The sequence below is a fragment of the Sorex fumeus genome, unplaced genomic scaffold (assembly GCF_029834395.1).
Source record: "Sorex fumeus unplaced genomic scaffold, SorFum_2.1 ptg000043l, whole genome shotgun sequence".
In the NCBI taxonomy this organism is placed as follows: Eukaryota; Metazoa; Chordata; class Mammalia; order Eulipotyphla; family Soricidae; genus Sorex; species Sorex fumeus.
Window position 1 is genome coordinate 32807139 of NW_026606100.1, and position 22867 is coordinate 32830005.

The 22867-nt window shown below is 50.2% G+C and overlaps 1 pseudogene; it reads right to left on the minus strand.

Moving 5' to 3' along the window:
- Positions 1–307: 307 nt before the first annotated feature.
- On the minus strand, positions 308–4232 carry LOC130029408 (calcium homeostasis modulator protein 3-like; annotated as a pseudogene).
- Between the last annotated feature and the right edge of the window lie 18635 nt (positions 4233–22867).

The window sequence follows — 22867 nt, forward strand, 5'->3', positions numbered from 1 at the left end:
AGCACCAGTGTTCCCCGGGGCTGGGAGACCCCACTCAGCCCCAGCCCCTGACTTGCTCTCCTGGGAGAAGCTGAACCCAGCACAGTCGTGAGGGCAGCGGCTTTCGTGTACACGAGATCACGCCCAGAAACGTGACTGGGGATGTCAGCTCTTGCGGGGACAACTGGCCCTGCCTTGGCGTGTCCCCAGTATAGAGAGTGGGGATCTCAGCTCTCTGGGGGGGGGGGGGTGTGCTGGGCTGCCCTGGGATGCCCCTCCTTTTAGCCAGCTCCCAGCTCCTTTCGCGTGGCGTCAGGTGCTGAGGTCTCTACACTTCTGTGTGTTGGGGCCCCAGGGGGTCAGGGGCGGCCGTGGGCGTGCGGTGGCTGAGGCCACCCCCGCAGTGTCCCGAGGGGCCCGCAAGGCCAAGGGGCGGCTTGCTGGAGCACCAGGTGCTCAGGAGGCGGTCCACTTGCTCACGGCTGGAGACTGCGCGCAGGTGCACCCGGCGTCCGGGGGCTCGGGCAGGTCTCTGGGCTGGGCCGGCGGGTGGTCAGCAGGCTGGCGCAGGCCCCGCGCCCGCATCTCGCTTTGCATGCTCTGGAAGAAGTGCAGCACGCAGCGGTGCGCCAGGTCCCGCGCATGCTCGCAGCACATCTCGTCGAAGAGCTTCTGCTCCAGGTTCACGTAGTTGCTCCAGTATCGGTGCTGCCGGAAGACCATCTGGTCGAAGCAGGGCCTCAGACAGCGCGTCAGGAAGGCCAGGATAATGAGCAGCAGGGTGATGGTCCAGCCCATGGCCTGTGGGGAGGCAAGCAAGATGGGGTGGGGGTGGGGGAACAAGTGGGCAGTGATTGAGTGTCCACGGTCTCTCCATTAGGGATCCTGTCCAGCCCTTCGCAGATGGTTGCATCTGCCCATGGAACATCACTCCTGTTAACCACCTCCACCCACCCTCCCGTCCATCCCTATCCTCCCATTCGTTCATCTAGTCAATCATCCCTCCCCGACCTGCCCATCATATTTCCTCTCCGGGCAGCTCTCCCCCAACCATTGTCTCAACACTGACTGTCACCCCATCGCCCATTCCCAACCATGAACAAATTCCCCAACCAGCATCCCCTTCCCCACCATCATCCATCCCCCAAATGTCCTCTATCAGCAACCATCATCCCATCCCCAAACCATCACCCCATTTCCCAACAGTCACCCATCCCCCGACCAGTGTCCCATTCCCCAACATGCTCCATCCCCCAACCATCGCCCCATCTCCAACCATCACCCCATTCCCCAACCATCGCTGAATGGGCTGGAACAAATGCCTTGCAGTGGGAGCCTAGGTCTGACCCCGGCATGCCCACCAGGCACACTGGGAGTGACCCCTGCACTGAGCTGTGAAGAGCCCCTGAGCACCTCCAGGTGGGGTCCCCAAACAAAAACCAAAACCCAAATCCAAGCAAAGTATCTCAGAGATGGTTACAAAGAAGCAAATATCGAAAAAGTTCTACCTTTCCCCGTTTCTGCCTCGAGTCAGGTTGTAGTAAATTCTCGCGGAGATTCTTACTGAAGCAGAATCTTGTGGGGCGGAAGGGTGGTCAGGGAACTTGCCTTGCACGTGGCTAACTTGAGTCTGATCTTTAGCACCACCTCTAGTCCCCTGAGCACCACCAAGGGTCGCTCCTGAGCACAGAGTGAGGAATGGTCCCAGCACACTGCCAGGCATGACCTTAAACACCCACTACTCTGCAAGCAAAAGAGAAACCACTCCACTAGCTTCTCTGATGCGTTTGACTTCACAGTTTCTGCCCTTCAAAACCCAGAGCTGCTCTCTTTTGTCCCATCTCTTCTCTGAAGTCGCCACTCTTTGTTGAAGATACTACAGAAGCCAGAATTTCAAGTCATTGCTTTTTTTTTCTTTCTGGGTCACACCCAGCAATGAACAGGAGTTACTCCTGGCTCTGCACTCAGGAATTATTCCTGGTGGTGCTCGGGGGACCATATGGGATGCTGGGAATCGAACCGGGGTTGGCCGCATGCAAGGCAAATGCCCTACCCGCTGTGCTATCACTCCAGCCCCAAGTCATTGCTTTTAATGGCATTCTTTGCTTTAGGTTTCTACTGCATGATTTTCCTCTTGTTAATCTTTTAATTAGAGCCTCAGCTGAAAGCCTGAGTTTTGCCTTTCCTGCACTCCTGCCCATCCATCCATCTATCCATCCACCCATCTACCATCCATCCAACCGACCATCCCACACACACCCACCCACCCACCCCGCCTCAATGTCCATTCACCTTTTCATCCAGCTTTTGGGTCATATGTATCGTCCCATCTGTGCATGCCCTGTCCTGTATTTTGATGGAGATAATGGACACCAGGCTTTGCTCACTTTAGCAGCAGAAATATTGCCATTTCTAAGTGTCACGTGGACGGATCTACAAGGGACATGGGAGTTCAGAGAAAGGAACCCCTAATCTGAACTTGGGGGCACTGGAAACTGAGGTTCTGGCTGAGAACTGAGGTGGCAGTCGCACAGGATACAGCCGGGGAGCAGCCGTCTGGCGGAGGGTGAGGGCAACTCTGAAGAATCTGATGCTGGAGCTGATACTGTGTGGCCTCCCCTTCCCCCTCTCCTGAGTGATGGCCGCGAGCTGGTAGCCCTCCTGGCCCTCCCGAAACACAGAGCTGTGTCCCTGCAGTGTCCTGGGAGCATGGCTGAGGGGGTGGACACCTGATGTCGACATGCATGGCATAGAGCCCGCGCCTCCCAACCCTGTCCTGAACGGGAACCCCCCAGGACCCTCTCGTTCCATGCCTGTGTGTCTCCAGCAGGAGGGTCCCCAGGACATCGCTGTCCCTCCTCAGTCCCCCCACCCACCCAGGCCCAGGGAGGGCAGGCTGAATGACCTGTGACAGCCACCGCAGGTAGCGGGACATGGCCTTCCGGGCCGGGCTGTCCCTGACCAGCTCATCCTCCTTGCATCCTCCATCCACTTTGGCCAGGAAGAGCTGCACCTGGCTGGAGGTCATGTTGGCAAAGTCCAGAAACTTCTTGGGGTCCACAGAGCAGCTGAAGGCACACACCAAGCACTTGCCGTCCAGGAGGGCCAGCAGGATCCAGACTAGCGGTGCGGCCAGCGCTCTCTGCAACACGGAGGAGCACATATACCTGGCCACAGAGGAGTGGGGAGCTGAGGCCGTGTGAGACCCAGCCGCAGGCCTGAGCACCTGCCAGGAGTGACCCTGGAGCACTGAACTAGGAGCAGCACTGCCAAAATACCCAAACCAAAGTCACGAGACCACAGCACTGAGGACAGCTACAGATCTGGGGGTGTAGGCAGCATGGCCGTTGTTTCCCGGAGGCCGAGAGGTTCCACACTTGGGGTGTGTCAGGGAATGGATGCAGGGCCTGGAGCAATGGTACAGCAGGGAGGGCACTTGCCTTGCATGTTACAGACCCAGGTTCAATCCCCGGCACCCCATATGGTTCTCCGAGGCCTGCCAGGCAGGAGTGATCTCTGAGAACCGAGCCAGGAGCAAGCCCTGAGCACTAATGGGGTCCCCCCCACCAATAAACAAGCAGGGCCAGAGGGATAGTACAGCAGGTAGGGCGCTTGCTTTGCATGCGGCAGACCGGGTTTGGATCCCCGGCACCCCATAAGATCTCCTGAGAACCACCAGGAGTGATCCCTGAACACAGTCGGGAGTCAGCCCTGTGCACTGCTGGGGTGGGCCCCCTCTCCCTCCATAAGAAGATGGCTGCAGTACGCACTGCAGAGTGTGGGGGGGACCTCGTGGTTTTAGGGCGATGACCTGGCCGTGTTTGTGAGGGTGAGTAGGTGGGGGGAGCCCCTAATAAAGCTGCAGGGGTGGTGGTGTTGGGGGCTTGGGATGCACCTGGCAGAGCCCGTGCAGTTGGTGGGGTTGCAAACTAGGGCCCTGGGGTGCTGGGGGGTGTGGGGTCGCACCTGATCATGCCGGGGTCCTTCTGGCGGTGCCCCGCCGGCCGGCGCCACTCCTCCACCATGAGCACGGACTGCCGGTTGGCCAGGAGGCCACAGAGGAAGAGCGCCAGGGGCAGCGCCAGTAGCAGGCCCAGGCCGTAGGCCGCGTTGTAGCGTGCCAGGCAGGGGCAGTGGACATCCAGGGAGACGTAGAGCTTGACGGTGCCCGCGGCCAGCAGCAGGCAGACGCCGTTCATCACTGACTCCGAGCTGGCCTGGAAGTGCTGGAAGAGCAGGCGGAGCTTGTCCATGGCCGCAGGATTCGGGGTCTGCAGGTGCCTCTGCCGGTCTTCCAGGAAGGGCCCGAGGTGCAGGAGGAGAAGCAGCACCCAGCCCGGGTGCCCTAGGGCTGGCCAAGGCAGGTCCCCACCACGGCTGCCCAAAGCTGCTCCTCTCCGCTGGCCCTGTGTGGGGCCCGGCTCAACCGCCAGCCAAAGCACCTCCAGGCAAATGGGCCCTTCCCGGTCCTGCAGGGGCAAGGGGTGGGGGAACAGGCAAATTCAGGGTGTGGCAAGGCCCAGGTGCTCACGAGTGGGCTTCCAGTCCCTGGGGTCGGTCAGCACCATCTGGTTCTGCTGAGTCCTGATTCCAGCATCTTCCAAACTGGTGGAGGTAGGAGGGGCTCCTGGATTAGAGGGTCTTCTAGAAGACGTCAGACCCCCTGCCAGCACTGGTCAGCGAAGGCCAGGGGCCAGCACAGATGAAGACATGGAGGGGAGGCAGTGTGGCTGGGGCCAGAAACTCGGGATTCTGTGCTATGGGGTGGGGTATATGTGTGTGTGTGCCCGCGCGTGTGTGTCCATGCATGTGTATGTGTGTATGTGTGTGTGTGCATGTATGTGTGTGTGTGTGCGTGTATGTGCATGCGTGTGTATAGTGTGTTTGTGAGTGTGTGGAGGGAGTTAGCATTCCCATGGCTGCTTGCAATTCTCACCTGTTTGGCTCCTGAGCACCACCAGGTGTGGCCCCAGGAGAAACAGCCGGACACGCTCTTCAACCTCATCCCTCCCTCTCTGTTTCTCTGTGGAGCAAGTGGCAGTCACCTGGGTTTTACTACTCTTCTGCCACTGTCACTGTCACTGTCACTGTTCTCCCGTTGTTCATCAGTTTGCTCGAGCGGACCCAGTAGCGTCTCCATCGTGAGACTTGTTGTTACTGTGTTTGGCGTATCGAATACGTCACGGGTGGCTTTCCAGGCTTTGCCATGAGGGCGAGATACTCTCAGTAGCTTGCCGGGCTCTCTGAGAGGGGTGGAGGACTTGAACTTGGGTTGGCCGGGTCGGCCCCATACAAGGCAAACGCCCTGCCACTGTGCTATCACTCCAGCCCACTCTTCTGTGTTACCCAATTCTGCGGTATTCAAACCAGTTCTTTGAGCCGGTTTGTGTATGGGAGGGGAGGGGGGCATTGGGAAAGGAGTGACCTGTGTGAGGGGATGTGGAGAGGGAGCTGAAGGGAGCTGGGACACCCTCTAGGGCCTGCAGGCTGATGGGCCAAGGGGATGAGGCCATTCGGGAGAAACCCTCCCAGGCCAGATCCCCTGTCCCAGGTTCCTCAGGAGGGCGGGGGCCCTGACAGGCGGGCTGTGGCCATCCAGAGATAATGGGAAAGATGAGGGGCTTTGCTCTCCTGAACACCACCTCAGCAGGGAAGGGGGCCCCTGAATGTGACTGAGGCCCGTGTCAGAGGGAGTCGGGCTGGCTGACATTGATGGTTTTCCTTCTGCAGAGATACCAAGTCGGGGTAATCTGAGTCCTTTTCTCTCCTATCTCTGCCCAGAGTCAGGAGACCTCTGAGGCCTTCCTTGGGGCTAGAGGCGTTAGGAGTCTGGGGGAGAAGGCCCACTGGGAGGGGGCGTCCCAGCTCTGAGGCCCCCTTGTGTGTGTGCCGGCTGTGCTGGGGATCGAACGTCTGATTGGCCTCGTAGCGACAAGTAGCTGCCTGTGCCCGGGTGCTGTGCTGAGGGCGTCGCCCCGGGTGAAAAGCAGTGCTTTGAGCACACTGTGAGACTGAGTTCAGGGGCTTCTCTCAGTCCCAGGAGTGAGTTTGCGAAGGTGAGTGTGACCCTTCTTTTGGAGGGTCTTGCCAGTGAAGGTGGGAGCAGGGGTCAAGGGTGGAGCGAGGACCCTGACCTTCTCACAGGTCCTGTCTCAGGCCACAGTGTAGTAAAGTGATTCCGGTCACGCAAACGGTTACAGAGAGGAACATCTCAGAGGTGGAAGCAGGGTTTGTTTCTTCTCTGTTAACTTTTATCTTTTTTTTCTTTTTACCTTCCTCTCCTTCCTTTTCTTTTCGTTTTTGGGCCACGCCTGGCGATGCTCAGGGGTCACTCCTGGCTTTGCAGCCAGGGATTACTCCTGGTGGTGCTCGGGGTACCATATGGGATGCTGGCCACAAGTGCCCTCCTCTCTGCACTAGCTCTCCAGCCCATTTTCTGATAGGTTTTCTTTATTTTTAAAAAATTATTATTATGGGGCTGGAGCGATGGAACAGCGGGTAGGGCATTTGCCTTGCATGTGGCCGACCTGGGTTCGATTACCAGCATCCCATATGGTCCCCTGAGCACTGCCAGGAGTGATTCCTGAGTGCAGAGCCAGGAGTAACCCCTGTACATCACCAGGTGTGACCCAAAAAGCAAAAAAAAAAATTATTATTATTATTATTATTATTTCTTAGGTCACACCCGGCGATGCACAGAGGTTACTCCTAGCTCATGCTCTCAAGAATTATTCCTGGTGTGCTTGGGGACCATATGGGATGCTGGGAATCGAACCCGGATCGGCGGCGTGTTGGCCGCGTGTAAGGCAAATGCCTTATTCTCTGTGTTATTGCTCTAACCCTCTGATGGATTATCTTGACTGTGAAGTCGCTCACCGCTCAGGGCAGCTAGAAAGATCTCTCCCCCTACCTAGAAGCTCTTTGATGTTTGGAAAGAGCAAAAGAGTGATATTGATGTTAAGGCAACTGACTAAGGGCAGGGCCTCCCGCCACCCCTCCCAAGTTTGCCTGGGCGTGGCCAAGTCGCATGGAGTGCTAGCGCCACCAAGTGGTGATTTTCGAGAAATGGCAGGAAAGGGGGAGGAGCAGGCTGGAGAAAACTGTCCACAGGCTCCCCTCACTGGGAGAGCACCCTACTCTCACTGCCAGGCGCCTGTGGGTGAAGGTCGGAACAAACAGGAGCCTCTGGGACCCTCTTGAGTGAGGTGGACAGGAGCCAGCCATCACTGCCAGCAGGAACGGAGAAACGCCTGGTGTTGGGGCTAATGGGAGGCCCCCTCGCTGGAGAGGTGCTCGCTGACCCTGCTGTCCTCTCCATTGTGGCCGTGAGGATGTTTCCAGTTTGTATGTAGACACACGTATCGCACGCCTCGGGTCTCTGGGCTTGATGGATCCTTAGAAAGGCTTTCCTACAAGTAAAGGTCACTCAGCACATCTCTGAGAGGGCCCGAGATAGCCAGGGGCCAAGGTGCTGGCCTTGTGCAGTGATTCCCCAGCTGGGAGCCAGGAGTAGCCCCTGAGCGCCACTGGGTGTGAGGCCTCCCCCCACCCCCTTGCCCCAATCTATGAGAGAAAGAGGCTGCTGGGGAATGTTTCTTTGATTTGGAATCTATTCTCTTTCCATTACTGGAATTTGTCCTTCACTCCCTGGCTAGTTCCTGGGCCACTGGGTCAAAGTCCCAGGGAGTCCTCAGGAAGGGAGACATCTGGCTTTGGAAGTTGCCAGGATATTCAGGGAGGGGTGCTTGAAAGGCTCCCCCCTGGGGTCACGGCATCTCCGGGATTTGGACTCAGACCTTCAGGGGGCCGTACCTCAGTGCTTACTTATCGGCTCTGGCAAGTGGCTTAGTTTCCCTAAGTCTTTGTCAAAAACAGGGGTTATGAGAGTTGGAGAGATAGTCCAGGGGGTTAGATGCTTGCCTCACACACACTTGACCTGGATTTGACTCCCAGCACTGCAGATGGTCCACCAGGAGTGATCCCTGAACACAAAGCCTGGAGTAACCCCTGAGTACAGCCAGGTGTGGTCTCAAACTGCAAACCTGTATCACTGTGTCACTGTCATTTCGTCGATGGTCGAATTACTTGAGTGGGTGCCAGTAATGTCTCTATTCCTCCCAGACTTGAGATTTTAGCAGCTTCTTCTTACTCGTCTTTTCCCAACAATTGGAGGCTCTTTCAGGGTCAGGAATATGAGAACTGTTGTCGTTACTGTATTTGACATATTGAATACGCCACGGGGAGCTTGCCAGGCTCTGCCCATGCAGGTGAGATACTATAGGTAGCTTGCCGGGCTCTCAGAGAGGCATATATTTCTATATTTTTCTCTATGATTTGTTGCCTACTGTCTGAACCCCATCAGATATGGTGTAGTAATTGTGGAAAATGGGTAGGAAGTGTCTTATGTGTCCGGAAAGTGGCCTGGAGTGTGGCGGTGGTTGGGTAGTGGAGGTCTGCTGCTGGGGCAGGGTCCCTTAAGGGTGGGGAAGGCTCTCATCTGCCCCACAGCCTGGCGCGGAGTTTGGTGGCATGGTTCTGGGAGCTTCCTTTTATACTCCCATCTGGGAGGAGCATCCTGAGTTCTGGAGGGTGGCCGATGAGGAGATTATCTGGTGCTGGCAGGGTGTGGCTTATGAGTGTGATCCCTGAGTCACCAGAGACTGGGGAATGCAGGCAGAGGATCTCTGTTCCGGGGTCCCATTGAGTCCAGAGTCCAAGGTCACGAAGTTCCACGTTATCTGTGTTCTGTGGGACATACGTGTGAGGCTCGGCCTGAGCATCCAGAAAGCAGCCTGGCGGTGGCTGAGTAGTGGAGGTCTGCTGCCGGGGGCTGGGTCCCTTGGGGTGGGGAGGGCTCTCGCCCGCCCCACAGCCTGGCACGGAGTCCCGTGGCATGGTTCTGGGAGCCTCAGTCCCCAGTTTCCCTCCTCCACTCTTGTTAACCAAGAAGTATGAAATTGGGGTTGGAGAGTTAGTCCACTGGGCAGGGCACTAATCTTGCATGCGGCTGATCCTGCATTGATCCCCGGAACTGCATATGGTGTTCTGAGCACTATCATGAGTGACCGCTGACTGCTGAGCTAGGAGTCAGCCTTGAACAGTGCCTGTGGGTCCCCTCTCCAAAAACGGGATTTATGATGATCCTGGTAGTAGTAATAGCAGCAGCAGTAGTGGTAGAAGTAGTAATAGTGGAGGTGATAGTGATGGTGGAAGTGGTGGTGGTACTGATAGGAATGACAGCAGTGAGGACGGTGGTGGTGGTGGTGGTGGTGGTGGTGATGGTGGTGATGAGGGTGGTGAGGATGATGGTGATGGTGGTGGTGGAACTGATGGTGATGGTGGTGATGGAACTGATGGTGATGGTGGTGATGGAACTGATGGTGATGTTGGTGGTGGAAATGATGTTGATGGTGGTAGTGGAAATGATGTTGATGGTGGTGATGGAACTGATGGTTGATGGTGGTGGTGGAACTGATGGTGATGGTGGTGATGGAACTGATGGTGATGGTGGTGGTGGAACTGATGGTGATGGTGGTGATGGAACTGATGGTGATGGTGGTGATGGAACTGATGTTGATGGTGGTGATGGACCTGATGGTGATGGTGGTGGTGGAACTGATGGTGATGGTGGTGGTGGAACTGATGGTGATGGTGGTGATGGAACTGATGGTGATGGTGGTGGTGGAAATGATGTTGATGGTGGTGATGGAACTGATGGTGATGGTGGTGGTGGAACTGATGGTGACGGTGGTGATGGAACTGATGGTGATGGTGGTGGTGGAACTGATGGTGATGGTGGTGATGGAACTGATGGTGATGGTGGTGATGGAATTGATGGTGATGATGGTGGTGGAAATGATGCTGATGGTGGTGATGGAACTGATGGTGATGGTGGTGATGGAACTGATGATGATGGTGGTGGTGGAAATGATGTTGATGGTGGTGGTGGAAATGATGTTGATGGTGGTGATGGAACTGATGGTGATGGTGGTGGTGGAACTGATGGTGATGGTGGTGATGGAACTGATGGTGATGGTGGTGGTGGAAATGATGTTGATGGTGGTGATGGAACTGATGGTGATGGTGGTGGTGGAACTGATGGTGATGGTGGTGATGGAACTGATGGTGATGGTGGTGGTGGAACTGATGGTGATGGTGGTGATGGAACTGATGGTGATGGTGGTGGTGGAATTGATGGTGATGATGGTGGTGGAAATGATGTTGATGGTGGTGTTGGAACTGATGGTGATGGTGGTGAGGGTGGTGGTGTGGTGGAACTGATGGCGAGGTTGGTGATGATGGTGGAGGAGGAGGAGCTGTTGGTGATGGCCTTGGCCTTGACTTTGCCATGGGCGCTAGTGGCCCCTGTCTCAGGTCTGTCAGCTTCCTGAGGGTGTATGAGGAATGGCAAAACCCTACTGGCTCCAAACTATGAAAGAAAACTTTGGAATCAACAGTAAGAAATATTTGAGGGCCTAAGAAACTGAATGTCATGTCAACTCCATTGATCATTAAATATGGACTCAAAGATTTCATTATATTTAAGACAATTGTCAGCTTTTCCAACTTGGCAAGAAATTCAGCCCATGCATGGTTGCTCAGAAATAAAGCCAGTTGTAAATTCAATGAGTTCCTTGTAGTCCACTGATTCTGAAAGCCAAACTAATAAAATTCCTTTCAAAATGGTTAAGGCAGAAAAATTAGGATTAGGATTAATGTGGGCTGTGATTCCACATTAGTTATTTTGAACTGAGAGCATCAGGCTCCAAAAATGCAGTCCTCTCGGTGCCACCTCCCAGTAGGTGACCGGCCTGCTTGGTGCCAGCTCCCCTTGCCTGGGTCCCTTGTACTGGTCAGCTCCAGGGGAAAGCCTGGAGGCATGGCTTGTTTGGGTCATACCCTGGAGCACTCAGCAACTACTCCTGGCTCTGTGCTCAGGGTTTGCAGGGTCCTGTGGACCATATGCTGTGTGGGGTCATACCAGAGTCTCTTGCAGGGAAAGTTTGTGCTCCGCCCGTTAAGCCCTGGAGGCATTGTAAATCATCTTCTCAGCTGGAAAGCATCCAGGAGAAGCAGTTTCCCAAAAGGTGGCCAGTGAATAAATGCAGAGAACCAGATGTCTTGGGGGAATTCAGGGAATTAGGGTTTAAATAATCTCTCTTCTTCCCTGATCTGCAAGGCTTTTTTTGTTTTGCTTTTGGACCACACCCTGTGGTGTTCAGGGCTAACTCCTGGTTCTTTTCTCCTGGCCAGGAATCACTCCTGGCTGGGCCCAGGAGACCATACGTGGAGCCAGGGATTGAACCTGAGTCAGCCAGGTTAAGGCTTCACCCCTGAACTATCTCTCCTGCCCCGCCACGTGATTCTGAAGCTAGCTATGCTTGAGAATCATTTGAGTGTGTGCATCTGTGGGGGCTTGGGGGTGTGGGGGAGGGCAGGCGAGGGGCTCCTTTTAAACAACAAAGACTATTTTTAGGAGAAGTTTTAGATTTATGGCACCACACAAGGGAAGGGAAGAGACAGATTTCCCTCTTGTCTCCTACCCCTCTCATGCAGTCTCCCCTACAACACCACACCTCAGAAAGGGGTGTATTTGTCACAACTGATGCACCACCTTTCTAAATCACTTCACCAGGCATTTGGGTTATCAGGGTTCACATATTCGCAGAAGTACAAGTTGCTGTGTGTTATACTGTAGCAGCCTCAATTATAGTGTCACACAGACAAGGTCCAGGGCCCTGGAATTCTTTTGTGCTTTACGATTCATCTGGCCTGTGGCCCATCCCCTGGCCACTACTAATTTTTTTTTTCTTTTTGGGTCACACCCGGCGATGCACAGGGGTTATTCCTGGCTCATGCACTCAGGAATAACTTCTGGCAGTGCTCGAGGGACCATATAGGATGCTGGGAATCGAACCTGGGTCGACTGCGTGCAAGGCAAATGCCCTACCCGCTGTGCTATTGCTCCAGCCCTACTAATTTTTTACTGTTTCCATAGTTTTTGTTTTTTAGGGGGAGCTCTTAAGTAGTGCTCGAGAGGTCTAGGGGTCCCACTGCTGATTCTTAGCCGACGAGGCTGGAAGTTCAAAGGCAAGGCTAAGGGCACAATGCTGCTGGCCCTGCCATCCTAGGGCTACTGGACCACAGGGGTGGTGCTGGGGCCTCTAGGGCTGCATCCGGCTATGCTCACGGACCATGTGGTGCCCTAACCACTGTATCATCCCCGTCCCCATTTCCCTAGTCTTGACTTTACATACACCAGTAATCTTTGTGTGTTGGCTTCATTCACTTAGTCACACGCACTGAAGCTTCTCCCGTGACTTTCATGGCTTCACAAATCATTTTTTAGCGTCAAATAATATTCCATAGTCTGGCCGTACCACAGTAGATCCATTCAAGCTGAAAACCCTCTTGGTTGCTTGCAAGTTTCAGTGGTTATGAATCAAAGTGCTATGAGCATCCATAGGGAGCATTCTGGTATTTGTGTAGAAAAACCTGGTTTTCAGCCCCAACCTAGGAGCATAACTGGAGACAACAGTTTTTTTTTTTCAATTTGCATTATAAATTTTATTCCTGAAGGGAGAGACAGATTATAGGGTCAGGGCAGCTCAGTCAGGAGCAAAAGCAATATAACCATATATGGTAAGGTCAGCAAGAAGAGCTTTACCTAACATTCAAGGTAGACATTTGTACATCAAAGGGTCTTGTGGCAGTAGGTGCATCCTGAGCTTTACATTTGTATATCAAAGGGTCTTAGGGAGTAGATGCATCCTGGAGGTTGCTATAGATAAGGCCAGATAAGCTGTCAGCCTGATGTGTGGCTATAGATCAGGTATCCTCTGAGATCAGGAAGTCCTGGGAGACTGTCACCAATGTCTGTCCCAAGCAGTTCCTAACATGGGAACCATGGCCAGGGTCTATGAGAGGGCTCTTGGCTTCCCACATCTCCCCCTTCGATATTATATAAAAGCCTTGTTTAGGGAGGTATTGGCTGGGTCCCCCCGAGATTGCAAAATACCTCTGTTTTGTGGAGGGGAGGATGAGATGCCCATCCCCCAATTCTCCTTGCTAGAAGGGAATTGTGGAAAAAGGCAGGGACAGAGGAACCTCCATGCAGACCCAGCATGCCTCTCAGGGAGTCGGAAACTGGCCACAGGGCCATCCCTTGCAGTGCTTTCCTTTCAGCTGACGGGCTCCAAAAAGAAAAAAGGGGGTGCAGGGAGCGGGTCCAACGCCACTACTCCTGCGACGGGAAGGTCCATTCGATAGACAGGCGGGGGAGCTCAACTGACCAGCGGAGGCCTGCGACAGCCTAGCATCTTCCATAGCCAGACGAATATAGTGCACCTATATGGGGTTGGTAGATAGAGAAGCTATCTGTTGTCTAACAAAAGTGATAATTCGGTTAAAAAATGCAGGGGCCCACTGTAGCAATCAATAAAAGGGCAGTCAGGAGACCCAAGAGTGGCAACAAGTAAGGAAGTAGAGTGTGCAGGGCCCACCCAGAGCTAGAAGACTCACTTTGCTGGCGTCTCTGCTCCAAACCTTCCCTTAGCTCTCGCATGGAGTTTTTAATCACTCCACTGTGGTTAACATAAAAGCAACACTCCTCCCCCAAGGCAGCACACAATCTCCCCTCTTTCATAAAGAGCAAATCCAGTCCTGGGTGGTTTTGAAGAGCAATCTCCGACGTTAGCGAATCCTCGAGGTGAGAGATGGATTTTTCAAGGCGCTCTAAGTCGGTATCCACGGCGACACGAAGTGTAGCTAAAACGGAGTGCTGTGAGGTCAGGGTGGTGATGCCCGAACCGGCGCCCGCAAGGCCAAGGGTGAACAGGGCAGCGATGGTGAGGGCGGTGACAGGCTCCTGGTGGAGTCCGTGAGGTGTGGCAACATCGCGCTGGGACCAGTAATCATAAAGGGTGGAAGTTGGGTGGTAGAAAATACGGGGACCACCAGAACAGTCATACAGAACTGTGAAGAGGAGTCGAAAACAGTGGCAGCAAAATGAGGAGTCAGGCCTGTCACTGAGCAGAGCCACCAGGCATCCTCAGTCGGGGTCAAAGGAGGGGTCGGGGTCAAAAGAGGCGACCACTAGGGCCCAGAGGGTGGCTGCAGAGCCAGACTGGAGAGGAGGCAGACTTTATCTTAATCTCACTTAATAAAAACTGTACTCTGCAATGCTTCCATAGATATTCAGAAAGCCTTAAGAATTTCTCACAATTAAAGCTCTTACAAGGTATATTCACTGGGCAAAAGATCACTTTACATTAGAAATCAATCAGAAGACATCCTAAAATTCTGATTTCCAGAAAAACACAAATACAAAAAATTAAAGCACTCATAGATTATCATGAAACATTAAGTATTTCACACTTGTGTACAAATCTTTCTGAAAAACAGGGCTAGGTTGATACCTGGTGACAGGGCTTTGCATGAAATAAATAGCATGTACTTTCAAGCACTGGACAGGTTGATTAACAATGTAGTTAGTAACATTTCCCACATTTTCCATGAAATTCTCCATTCTCAGACAGAGACCATTACAGAAGGCTGACATCTGAGATTATTCCACTTTATAACTCTTAGAAGTTCTAGAAATTTTAGTTACTAAGAGTCTCAGAGATCAGACAGAGCACTGGTAAGACAAATTTTGCAACCAATTTTATAATTCTAGAAACTCATGTTTAAACTAAACCATTATTTTTTTGAACCTGTTTTCATGTGTCATAGTTATTTTAACTCCTTCTAGATCAAATATTCTAATCCAAGGTAGATACAAACATGTACATTAACATAACAACATAAGACCTATGATCAATTTTTATAAAACATGATAAAAACTTCTTTGGCTTAATTTCAATAGTTCTTGTACCTTAATTATTTAAAATAATGAGCTTTCTGTACCAGATATTTTTAACAATTCCACAAAAATACAAACATGCTTTCAGACACAGAAAAAACCCTTTGGATTTTTTAACCAAACTTTGATATTAGCATAAGAAAATATTTGAATTGCTGTGTGAACACAAAAAGGATGGCAGTAATCTATCTTTCCCACCGCCCGCGTTCAGTAGTTTCCCCAACTCCAGGGAGGTGGATGGGCAGGAAAAGGAAGGAAACCTTATGGCCAGGCTGCTTGATCTAGTTGCAGTTTAATCCAATCCTCTCCATTCACTCTCGAATCTCTTCTGCCTCTCCCAGCCCATTCTTACAGTCTCATTATATCCCATAAAAGAAACTCAGGTTCTCTCAAGCATGTTTTCCCCTGTTCTCTCAGACCTCCTAGTAGAGAGCCCTGAAATCTCATATAGATCATGGTACCTCTAAAGGGGCAATATAGTGATGTCATCAAAAGTAGAAAGAACATTGAGGCTGCAAAACATACATTGCTTCTTTACATCTGCAGGCCAGTAATTTTGTCCTCACTTTTACAAGCTACAAGCACTTGGATTAGCACATCAAAGACCAATCTACATCTCAAAGATCAGCCTTCCTGGAGCTTGGCATCTACATCCCAAAGATCAGGCCTGGCTAGCACCTGAGATCTGCTCTGTGAGATAAGAGAAGCTGCCTCTAATAGCAAGGTTTCTGTGAGATAAGGGAAGCTGCCTCTTGCAGTATACTGAAATTATTTACTTAAGGCAGTTTGAAAGGGGAAAATTGTTTAGCCTCATCCAAACTAGTCAGGACATTCTTCTAGGACAGATTCTCACTTAGCAGATCTGATGTCGGTGGGCCCCACGGGTGATTTATGTGAAGTGGGGAGGAGAAAGACAGCCACTTTCTCCCCACCCGCCTCTGCCACCCGGAACCCTGGGTAGGCTAGGACCGGTAAAGTCTGCAGTGAGCACCTGCTCGGCAAGGGCCTAAGCCCTGCCAGCCCCACAAGGTGGCCGTCAAGCCACACCTGAAGTCCACTTGATCTTCTAGGCACGGGAGTTAATCCCCGCCACCCGATTGCTCGGGGAGCCACGGACTCAAGCTGGGGCGAGAATTTGCTCTTCGCAGGAAAGGAGAGACCAGTCCCAAGCCTTACCTGAGGTTTCTGGGGTTCTTGTCTCGCTCGCAGAAAAGAATTTCAGGAGTAGACGAGCAGTGAAGTAACAGGTTTTATTTGGATGCTTTTGGAGAGGGAGAGAAAGGGATAAGCAGATAAGCGGGGGAATGGAGAGTAAGAGAGAGAGAGTAACACGTCCAGAGGGAACGAGGGCTTCTCCGAGGGTGGAGAGAGCGCCAAGTGGGCTCTCGAGCTGGTTCTTATAGATCCTTCTGACTTAGAATGTTCTGGAATCTCCTTGGGGCTGGGTCGCTGGAGTTAACCGAATTGAAAGGGAGGTTCTCGGAAAGGAGGAATTTCATGGGGAGGAGGCCCATGTCTTCAGGGTCTGGGGATGGTCTTATCAAGTCCTTATTCTCTGTCTCCACAGGGTGGGTTGGTCCTAGAATTCTTCTTCTATGAGACTTTGTTTCATTGCAGAGAGCCTTTCCCTATCTACCTGCCTACATCAAATCCCCCCTAGAGATTTCACCACCTTAAATCTTTAAGGGAAAATGGCAGAAGGTCCATCTTCTGGAGCTGCTTCATGCTGACAATGGGATGCTGGCCCTGCCTACACAAGGGGTGAAATCTCATACTACCTCAGCTTTTAGTGGCCCTCAGCAATGAATTGGTTGGGTTCCTGAAGTTATCTGAAAGAAAAAATCAGTTCGATTAGACTGTCGGATATCCCTTTGAAATGATTAGACCCTGGAGGAGTAGAAGGTCCTTTCTGACCCAGTAAGGACAATGTTGTTTGCTGTCTTAAAAAATCAAGAGTTAAAACAACAGAAACCAAAGCGACATAATGCCATACCCATATCTATCACTAAAATAATGGAAAGGAATAACTCTACCCGCAGGTTTGGTTGAAAGAAAAATGACTTCCTGTGTCCAGATATTTCTACTGGACACAGAAACACCAAGCTATTCTCTGGCTTTCTCAGTACAGATAGGAAAAGCTTCTGCCCATACACTGAAGCTCTCAATGAGAACCAACAGGTATTTATACCTTGAACGTATGAGCATTTGATCATCTGCATAAAGTCAAGCTGCTGATCCTCCCCTAAATTCCTTGATGCTGAACAGGTATTGAAAGAATCCATATTAGGGCATCAAATTTTTGTGTACTTTAGCTAACTTGCAACATTGCTTTCTGTAAAACTGCTTGGCTGCTTTGCACCTGGGGGAGAGGGGACTTGCAAAGTGAACAGGGCATAACTTCTTTCTACAAGATTCAGGTGTATTTACTGTCCCTGAAATGTATTGTCTCAGTAAAGCACCCTGCAGATTTGGGTAAAGGCTAACTCAGGATGCTGGTGGTTGGGGGAAATTGCCCTTTCCTGGAATGTATTGTCTCACTAAAGCACCCTGCAGACTTGGGTAACACAAAACGAGGATGGTCAAGGGAGATTACCTAAGGCTTAATGATTCCAGCTATAACCTTGCTTGTGCTGACAATCGATGTACGTAAATGCTGATCTTTGAATCTATAGGCTAAGGAGTGAGGTACTTTTAAATGGATTGGTTAAGAAAGTATATGTTGTTACAAATCTATTGGCTATGAAATGCGCGGGCTTTGCTGTAACGGCCAGTGAAGGCCTATATAAGATCCCCTTTGAAGAAGTTCGGGGCTCTCAGCCACTGCCCATTTTTGGGGTATGCTGCGGAGCCCCAGCATGCTGGTCTAAATAAACCCCGTTTTTACTCCTGCAGGAATTGTGTCTATCTGGTCTCTCCGCGCCTCCCAGGGCCAGGGAACTCCCGATCCCAACATTTGGAGGTCCCACCGAGATCACCGAGGACCCTGCCCCAGGGACGCAGGATTGAGCCGCGGGGTAAGTTAAGGCGCCTCTTTCTCTCTCTTTGTTTCTCCGGTACCGTTTTACTCTAGTTACCGATCGGTGACACAAGCACAGTGGTGTGCAAGCACAGTGACAGTGGTGTGCAGCACACTGTTGTGTGTGCGAGCCTTGTGTCTGACAGACGTGTCGGGAATAGACACGGGCCGCAGCCCTGGGGGACGCCCCGGAGGTGGATGAGGGCCAGGGACGCCTGGAGGCCTCTTTTGTGGTAGCCTCGGAGAGGCTACATCTGGTGTGTCAATCGGCCGCTCTATTACTTCTCTATTCTTCTTTCCTCTCCAAAAGGCCTTGCGCTTGCGTCATTCTTTTTTTGTAGGTTGGATCACGCTCGTCCTTTTTCTCTACCGAGACACCGTCTTTGGAACCATGGGACAATCTCCGTCCACTCCTCTCACTCACTCTCTCCCACTGGTCAGAGGTCTGCTCTCGTGCTCAGAATCCTTTTCTGATTGTTAAAAAGCCTAAATGGCAGACCTTTTGCTCTGCAGGATGGCCGACGTTCCAGATTGGTTGGCCCCCCGAGGGATCGTTCCACTCGCCGCTTATCTTCCAGGTCAAGGGAGTCATCTACCAGCCTGCTCCCCGGGGGTACCCGGACCAGGAGCCTTAGGCAGGAGTGCCAGGCCGGGGGGAGAAGGGGCCCCCACTTACTCTGCTCCTCCTCTGCCCCTGAACCCCGAACTCTCTATTGCCACTCCCGGGCCAGCACTGGCCTTTCCCTACTTCTGATCTCTTCACTTGGAAGAACTAAACCCTCTGGAGGTGAAAAATCATGTGCATGCCCTTTGGGCATATTTGGGAGTCCCAGGGTGACTGGTGAGTGTGGTGCACACCCGTGTGAAAGAGTGGACCGGTCCGAGCGAGTGCCTAAGTGTGATCTGTGCGTGTATCCATAGTGTGTGTATTTATTATCTTTCTCCTAATTCTGTTTATTAAGATTGTTTAATACGGGTCAGAATTGATCACTTCTCTGAGATCCACAGGAAAGCTCAGGATCTGGGCTTGATGATCAAGAAAGGTAAATTTGACACTTATTGTTCATCAGAATGACCTTCCTTCGGTGTGGATTGGCCCCCACGAGGTTCCTTCTCTCCAAACCTTGTGGCTCAGATAAAGGAGGTAATCTGTGGAAGATCTGCTGTGAAGTTCTCCTCCAGGCAAGCATCTGAATAGTCTCTGCAAAGAGGCACCCCTCCTTTGTCTGTCTTGCGTCACCATCCACTATTGGGGGGATGGGAGGAAAGCCCACTAGTGAGAAGATTCTGGGAAACTAAGGCAGATCAATTTACAGGCAGAAAATCCTTTTCCCCACCCAGTCTCAGCTAGAGGTCAATTCAAATGCTAATGAAGGCAGTCCAGATGTAAGGCAGAAAGAAAAAAAAAGGGGTAAAAGGCAGGTAAGAAGCCTAAGAAAAGCAGCAAGCCAGCAAAAGCAGGGAAGATGTAGCAAGCTGAGAGAAGGCAGAACTGTTTTTTTTTTAAGGAGCAGAGTTTTTAAGACCACAGCACTAAGTTTGGCTCAGGCACACAGCTGTGGGTCTGCCCAAAGCCAGGCCCACCCAGGTGGAGATGAGCCTCTGAATAAAGGCCAATTTAAGGGAGTTTAGAGTCCCCTTAGGAGAGGCAAAAGTGATAGACCTGGAGAAAAGTTTTGCCAAGGAACCATCCCTTTTCATAGATTCTTGCTTGCAATTAGGAAATCATCTGAGGAGCTTCTAACTAGGTAGTTTTAGATAAGGAGATCTTATTGACCTCTGTAACACCATGTGGCCTGAGTATATTGGGGAAAGATAGCCAGTGAATGGCAGTTTGCATTACCAGATCATTTTGCAGTCAGATCTTTTCAGGTAACAAAAGAAATAGGAGAGTATCAAAGCAGAGGAGGCAGGAAAATGCGAGATCTTATGATTAACTGTTTGACATCGGAAACAAAGAAGCCTATCCCCATGTCTGATAGGAAGGTACTAGTTCCCTGCCTCAGAATTAGCCTTGGCGAAAATATGGTAACATCTTTGTCATAGTTTATTTTGCCGGCTTATATCAACAAAAGCGCTTTCTTGACCCATTTTTAACAAGTGGGAGACTGACTAGTTAGGCTGGGAAATGAGGAGCAGAGTTCCCAATCAGCCGCCCTGGGAGCTGTCCCTTCCTTTCTCAGTCCATCAGTTTCTCCCTGCCATTTTTTTGAAGGGTCAGATTGATCGATCAACTACAGATATGTGCACATGTACGTGTGGTGTTTTCGTCAGTTCACTGTCTGTCTGTCTGTGTCCGTCTGTCTGTGTCTGACTGTCTGTCTGTCTGTGTGTCTGTGTGGAACACTTGAGTGTTGGAACCAGGCTGAAATCAGAACTAGAAATTTTAGAGAAGTTAGTGACATGCAACCCAGTGATTTAAGAAATGCAGTTGTTTTAGGAACCTGTTAGACAAGGGTTAATCCTTATCAGAAGGTTGAGCCTACAGAGAAAGCAGAATTCTCAATCTAAATTTCTTGTTAGAAGAACATTGATTATATTATTAACAGTTGAAATCCTTTTTGAACTTAAGAATCTTGTACTGTCTAGAAGAGCTATGGAACTAGAGCCTGAAACTAAAGTGAAATAAGAGTTCAGAGAAAGCAAGAACTTGTCTTACAAGCCTCAGCTAACTTTTATGAAAAATCTGTAAGAGGCAGTTTCCCTTTTTCTCACAGAACCTAGCAGGTCTTAGATACGGAGATCTCAGGTGCTAGCCAGGCCTGATCTTTGGGTTGCAGATTCCCAGCTCTAGGCAGGCTAGTCTTTGGCACAAGAGTGGAGAGAGGATTGGAATAAACTGCAACTAAGATCAAGCAGCCTGGCCATAAGGTTTCCTTCCTTTTCCTGCCCATCTCCATCTACCTCCCTGGAGTGGGGGAAACTACAGAACGCTGGCGGTGGGAAAGATAGATTGTTGCCATCCTTTTTGTGCTCACACAACAATTCAAATGTTTTCTTATGCTGATATCAAAGTTTGGTTAAAAAAAATCCAAAGGGCTTTTTCTGTGTCTGAAAGCATGTTTGTATTTCTGTGGAATTGTTAAAAAGTATCTGGTGTAGAAAGCTCATGATTTTAAATAATTAAGGTACAAGAACTATTGAAATTAAGCCAAAGAAGGTTTTATCATGTTTTATAAAAATTGATTGTTTATAGGTCTTATGCTGTTATGTTAATGTACATATTTGTATCTGCATTGGATTAGAATATTTGACCTAGAAAGAGTTAAAATAACTATGACACATTAAAACTGGTTTAAACGTAATGGTTTAGTTTAATCATGAGTTTCTAGAGTTATAAAATTGGTTACAAAGTTTGTCCTACCAGTGCTCTATCTGATCTCTGAGACTCTTGGTAACTAAAATTTCTAGGGCTACTTAGTAATAAGTTGTATTGAATTAGTCTCAGATGTCAGCCTGACAATTTGAAGCCATAGCATTGCTTGTCTAGTGCTTGAAAGTGCATGCTATTATTTTGATAATTTTATTTTATGCCAAGGTTTGTCTCCAGGTATCAACCTAGCCCTGACCTGAGATGCTTTCTGTTTCATGGTAATATATGAGTGTTTTAATCTTTTTGTATTTGTGTTTTCCTCTAAATCAGAATTTTAAGATGTCTCCTGGTTAGTTTCTAATGTAAAGTGATCTTTTGCCCAGTGGATATACCTTGTAAAAGCTTTAATTGTGAGCATTTTTAAGCATTTTGAATATCTATGGAACTGATCTAATGCTTTTGAAATAGTACTGCAGAGTACAGTTTTGTCATGTTAAGTGAGATGGTTGGTAACTTGTGTCTAAATTTGGGAGATCACATTGTACATTGTACTTCTATAGATGTATGCCATAAGTCAGAAAGATAATGGATGGAGATATCGTCAGTGGGAAGAAAGGAAAGGAATTCTGTTAAAGTGAAATTGATTTTTAAATGAATGAAAGTTACAGAATGTATGTAAAGGAATGTGTAGAAGGTTTGAGGTTGTTCTAAAGAAAAGGAACTGGTCAAACTGTTATAAGAAACGCTTTAAATCACATGCAGAATTCTTCTAGCACCTTTGTGGTAAGATCTATGGTAAAGATGATTGATGGATTATCTGGACTCCTGTTACAGTGCTCTTAAGATCATTGAATTTTTCAAAAGTTGCAGAAATCAAGGGTTTTGACATGGGATTAAAAACATGTTAAACGGTATGCTTTATCTCTACAGATTTTAGCTTCTCTGACTAAGACCCACAGCAAACAGGTGTATTACATCTCTGTGAGTAAAGTGAAATACTTGCTTTTCTCTTCTTTTGTACCTTCAGTATGTTTTTTTGATGTTTCATGGCACTATGTTGGTTTGCATAAATCCAGATAAGTCTTTCCTCTCTGTAATAGGGTCTACCCCTCATGCAGACAGGAAAAACCAGCCATGGGACCCCAAAGCCCTCTTCCAGGGAAACAGTCAGGGGATCTGTCTAAATGACAGGAGCAGGGATTTAACAGGTACTGTTTCAAGAACCCTACAAACCTCAGAGCGACCCTAGAGGCAGGCTGGCTTGAGAAAAGACTGGAAACCATCACTGCTATGGAGAATGAGGAATCTAGGACTCTGCAATGACTAACTCAGTCTGGGCCTACTCTCAGCGTCAAGGAAAAACCTGGAAACCAGGATTTCTCCCAGCCCTGAAGAAGGGATGGGATGGATTCCTTTCTGCCAGGACATCTCTGTGGAAAACGAGGACCAAAGCCACAACCCAAGGGCTCGAGACATCGCGGGACATCTTCTGGCCAGGCCTGGGTAGCTCTGACGTGCCAGATAAGATTAATGAAGATTAATGCCACTATTGTTGTGTCTCCTGTCTTTAGCTGATCCCCAGAACTTCTCAGTAAATAATTGGGTATCCCAAATGGAGAGTTCTCTAATCTTACTGTGTTTATGCAAAAGAACAAGCCAGGTTTGTTAAACTATCTTGCAACGTTTTAAAATGAAG